Consider the following 6178-nt stretch of genomic DNA (forward strand, 5'->3'; position numbering starts at 1 on the left):
TTTCATTTTTCTGTATTGTTTTTGTGCAGAAATAATAAATGACATGTTCTTCAGGAATCATGTTTGTGAAAGAGACTTTGACATCTGAACACAAGAACAGAGACATTAATAACACAACAACAATCACTACAGCTGTGTGTGTGTGTAGGTGGACAGTTTTATATATCCTGGTGGGAACTTAAACCTGAATACACACAGACTCATGGGGACTCGTGTCACAGTGGGGACCAAAATTGAGGTCCCCATGGGTACAAAAGCTTATAAATCATACATAATGAGTTTTTTTTTGTTGAGAAAGTACAAATGCAGGAAGGTTCCCGTGAGGGGTAGGTTTAGATGTAGGGTTGATGTAGGGCGATAGAAAATACGGTTTATACAGCATAAAAACCATTACGCCTGTGGAGAATCCCTGTAAGGATAGCTGACCAGACGCGTGTGTGTGTGTGTGTGTGTGTAAACATACATTTCTTCAGTCCTGCTGTAATCCTGGACTCTCCTCCATGATCCACACTAGAAAACACAGAGTTGCATTCAGTAAGAAAACCAGAGTTTTAGTTCAGTCATGTTAAAAGATACAATTTTCAATAGACAGATTAAAAAAATATTAAAAAGGAAGCTTAAATGAGTGGTTGCCAGGATACTTGTGTGGTTGCTATGTGTTTGATAACGTGTTCTGAGTGGTTCCTATGGTGTTGCCTAGTGTGTTACTATGCAGTTGCTAGGGTATTAATGGTGATTGTTAGGCTGTTTCTATGTAGTTGCCACATTAATCGGGGTGGTTGCTAGGGTGTTGCTATGCAGTTGGTAGGGCAAATGGGGTGGTTTCTAGGGTTTTGCGATGCAGCTTCAAGTTGTATTTTGAATAGTCTTGGCTCATCTGAACATTCCGTCAATGTAAGTCTATGGGATTTTGATTATTTTTCACTTTCATTTTTATGAAAACTGTAAGTCTGATCAGTTAGAAAAGATATAGCAACTGGGCTGAGGTTGGTGGTTGTAGAGTTAAAGCTCTAGGAGGAGTCAGAATGTTTAATCTCAGAAGAAGAGGAAATATAATTTTAGGCCATGTCCACACGAACGTGCTTATTTTCAAAACCACAGCTTTTTCTTTGAGGCTTGGCCATTCGTCCACACACAAAGGCTGCACCAGGTCACTGAAACCAAACATTTTTGAAAACTCCTGCCAGGGTAAAGATTTTCAGATGCAACTCCGGTTGCTGTGTTATTGTGTAGACAATGAAACAGGAGATTTTGGCTTGTGACGTCGGAGCATGCACTGTTATCTCCGCCTACTGTAAACTTTTTCAGGCTTTGGATTGGCCAACATGGCTTTACAGATTATATCACCACCTGTTGGTTTGGCATGCTCTTGACAGTGCTTCATGCTTTTGCATTTTCATATGGATGGAGATTTTTTTTTAAAACAGAAGAAGGAAAAACTCTATTTATAAAAATGCCTGTGTACGTGTGGACATAGCCTTAGTAGGCTGGCTTTCTCAACTTAATTATGATTTTGACTTTCAATGATTTGAAAAACAAAATCAAGATAAAACAACATTAACACACTAGAAACATGATAGCAAAAAAAAAACTACTTTTTTCTTTCATTTTTTCCTTTATTTTCAGTTGTTTCACAGAGACTGAACTGGTCTGAAAACATAAAATCTCTTCCTGTAATTGAAGAAACACCACTGGTGAGATGAGTCTTAAACCAGATCACAAAATTAACACAGTGATGTTGTACTGTTAAAAATGTATCTTAATCAGAAATGTTCATGAACTGAAACATTGAGTGATAACATTTCAGTGATTTCCATAATTTTGACAGATAACAGGTATTGTATTTTGCTGCTTTAGAAACATTCCAGTAAGTGAATAAGAAACAATTACATTTTAACACATCCAATGAAAACAAACCTGAAAAGAGATGTGAGGATTTAAAGAGAAAAAAACATGGGATGGAAAATACAAAAAAAAAACAAATGAAAAATTAAAATAATCAGGAGGAAAAGAGCTCTTCCACAAATATTTCTGTTATTACGGCACATAATACTAATACTACATTTATATTTAGTCATTTTAGCAGACACTTTTATCCAAAGCAACTTACAAATGAGGACAATGGAAGCAAACAAAATCAACAAAAGAGCAATGATATGCAAGTGCTATGACAAGTCTCAGTTAGCCTAACAGTATACATAGCAAGGTTTTTTTTTTTTTTAAACAGACAGAATAGAAAAAGAATAGCGCAAGCTAGTGTTGAGGCCTTTTTGTTTTTGCTTTTTGTTAACAGTATAATACAAAGAAAACAAATAGATAGAATACAAAAAGAATGGAGAAGCTAGCATTAGGTTTTTTTTTTTTTTAAAGAAAACAAACAGTAAACGAATAGAGTGCAAGTCTAAAAGGGTCACTTTTTTTAAGAATAGAATTAGAATAGAGTTAGAGGGTCAAATAAAGATTGGTAAAATAAAGATAACTAAGCATTGTTCTTCTCCTGATGTCTGAACATGAAGATAAATGTACAGCTCATTTTGTCAAACTGATAGTCTTTGATATTCACCCAATTGTTCAAAGTCAGCAGACACACGTCTGACAAACTGATTTATTTTCATAAATTTATGACTGTACTAGAGAATGAAAGCTCTAACACAGGCATCCTCAAATCTGGCCCACTCCTGCAGTTTAGCTGTAACCCTAATCAAACACACCTGAGCATGCTAATCAGAGTCTTCAAGATCATTAGAAAATCACAGACAGGTGAGTTTGATCAGGGTTGGAGCTAAACTCTGCAGCAGATTGGCCCTCCAGGGAAAGATTTGAGGAACCCTGCATTAGGACGATATAGAGCAGGGCTCCTCAAATCTGGACCTCGAGATGAACTTTCCTGCAAATCTATTTATAAACAGACATGGCAAATGATACTTTTTTCCTGAACTTATCATTTGATATTACTTACGAAGGCAACAACGTTCATATAGCCTATACACTAATTTAGCCTAATTTAATAAAGTTATCAAACACTAAATTCTAAATTAAATTGAAATAAAGCTTAAAACTACAGAAGTTAATGATTTTCTCTTCTTTTTTTTTTTTGTTCTTTGATTAACAGACATCACAACATCTGGTTATTTTGGCTGCTACTTTAAGCTGCTGCTGCTGAATGTGAAACTGATATTTCTTTAAATGTGACTCAAATTATAAATACTTGCATGCACAGTTTTAAGGCAGCTTTAATCGCCTCTTTTGTACCTTCATGACTTGACTGATGACATAAATATGACACTGCATGCTCGTAGTTTCATTTGGGTTTAAATATGATACAGTGCTTTAATATAGCCTAATACAGCGTGCGCCGGCACATTTGTGTGTGCAATTGAAGAGCACGCTCTACGAGCACAATATAACGGCTAACAGGACTAGGAAGATTCATTTTACTGACATATGGCCTGACAACATCTCATTTGACCCCAGTTCACTGATGTTCTACTGAAGCTTATCATCATTATTTTCTGCCAGTCTTACTACACGATATAACTACAGAAGAGTCAAGTGTTAAATAGGACAAATATCGAAACTCTTTGGTCATTTTTGAACGCGATGCTACTGGTCTAATCGGATTCAATGATCTATGCTAAGCTATGCTAAAAGTGCTATCGCCAGATCCAGAGATCAGCTGAATGGATTCAAAAACGGTAAAACTCAACTTATTAACTCTGGGGGAGTTGGAGAATGAGCCTATTTCCAAAAAAAAGTGGAGTTTTCCTTTAATAATTTATGATAATCAACAACAAATGAAAAGCTCTTAAGGAGCCTTAATAGTATTTGGTTTTAATGAATATTAAACTTTAAAAAATACACAGGAATATTTTTTCTGTAACAAAAACTTTAATGTGTTACTCAAAGTACCTGCATTCTGGAAATAAATCTTCATCTGCAGATATCTGAGTGCCATCTATGATGGATCTGAACAGTTTGAGCTCCACCGCTGGCTCTAGATGGAAGTGACAAACAATCACAAAAACTGCAGTAATTAAACCGCTTTATGTTGTTAGAAATCTTTCTAGTAAATGTTTTAAGATATTCTGTATTGTGAAGAAGTGATTCTGTGTTTAAAATGGTAAAACATCAGCTCTGTACATTTGGATTCATTTTTATTTGTGACAAGATTGGCACAGCATTCAACTTGATCTCAAGACAAATTCACAAGGAAAGAAATCTGGTGTGTGCCTATAATTACATACAGGTGCTGGTCATATAATTAGAATATCATCAAAAAGTTGATTTATTTCACTAATTCCATTCAAAAAGTGAAACTTGTATATTATATTAATTCATTACACACAGACTGATATATTTCAAATGTTTATTTCTTTTCATTTTGATGATTAGAGCTTACAGCTCATGAAAGTCAAAAATCAGTATCTCAAAATATTAGAATATTACTTAAGAAATCTTGGCCAACTGAAAAGTATGAAAATGAAAAGTATGAGCATGTACAGCACTCAATACTTAGTTGGGGCTCCTTTGCCTGAATTACTGCAGCAATGCGGTGGCATGGAGTCGATCAGTCTGTGGCACTGCTCAGGTGTTATGAGAGCCCAGGTTGCTCTGATAGTGGCCTTCAGCTCATCTGCATTGTTGGGTCTGGTGTCTCTCATCTTCCTCTTGACAATACTCCATAGATTCTCTATGGGGTTCAGGTCAGCGAGTTTGCTGGCCAATCAAGCACAGTAACACTATGGTCATTGAACCAGCTTTTGGTACCTTTGGCAGTGTGGGCAGGTGCCAAGTCCTGCTGGAAAATGAAATCAGCATCTCCATAAAGCTTGTCAACAGAAGGAAGCATGAAGTGCTCTAAAATTTCCTGGTAGATGGCTGCGTTGACTGTGGACTTCAGAAAACACAGTGGACCAACACCAGCAGATGACATGGCAGCCCAAATCATCACTGACTGTGGAAACTTCACACTGGACTTCAAGCAACATGGATTCTGTGCCTCTCCACTCTTCCTTCAGACTCTGGGACCTTGATTTCCAAATGAAATGTAAAATTTACTTTCATCTGAAAAGAGGACTTTGGACCACTGAGCAACAGTCCAGTTCTTTTCTCCACAGCCCAGTTAAGATGCTTCTGATGTTGTCTCTGGTTCAGAAGTGGCTTGGTAGCCCTTTTCCTGAAGACGTCTGAGCGTGGTGACTCTTGATGCACTGACTCCAGCTTCAGTTCTCTCCTTGTGAAGCTCTCCCAAGTGTTTGAATCAGCTTTGCTTGACTGTATTCTCAAGCTTGCGGTCATCCCTGTTGCTTGTGTACCTTTTCCTACCCAAATTCTTCCTTCCAGTCAACTTTGCATTTAATATGCTTTGATACAGCACTCTGTAAACAGCCACACCTTTCAGTAATGACCTTCTGTGACTTACCCTCTTTGTGGAGGGCGTCAATGTTCGTCTTCTGGATCATTGCCAAGTCAGCAGTCTTCTCCATTATTGTGGTTTCAAAGAACAAGAGATACCCAGAATTTATACTGTAGGGATGGTCATTAATTCAAACTCAAATGTAAATATTCTAATATTTTGAGATACTGATTTTTGACTTTCATGAGCTGTAAGCTCTAATCATCAAAATTAAAAGAAATAAACATTTGAAATATATCAGTCTGCGTGTAATGAATGAATATAATATACAAGTTTCACTTTTTGAATGGAATTAGTGAAATAAATCAACTTTTTGATGATATTCTAATTATATGACCAGCACCTGTATATGGTAATCTGTGGAACAACTATGGAAAATAATCAGTAACAATTCACAAGCCACAACCCATATATTCAGATATTTAAACTCCAAGTGATATCAGTCAATCAGGTCATTACATGCTGCTCATATTTTACATTGGATTATTATTTATTTGTTTATTTATTTTTGCCATAACAAATGTGGTTTACAAACACGGATGCAAAATCCAGAGAAAAACTAAGGTTAAAAAAAAAAAGGAACAAAAAGTCAAAGTTCAAGTGTGCAGTTAAATAACACTAATCACTGTAATGACTTTGGATGAATGAACGCTTCAACTAAACTTCAAAATCTGCCTTTTGTGCATAAACACACTTTTAAGATGAAATCTATGCAAAGTTTTATACATGAGGCTAATAGTCAGGACTTAATATCTATTATGC

Source organism: Onychostoma macrolepis, chromosome 04 (assembly GCF_012432095.1).
Source record: "Onychostoma macrolepis isolate SWU-2019 chromosome 04, ASM1243209v1, whole genome shotgun sequence".
Lineage (NCBI taxonomy): Eukaryota > Metazoa > Chordata > Actinopteri > Cypriniformes > Cyprinidae > Onychostoma > Onychostoma macrolepis.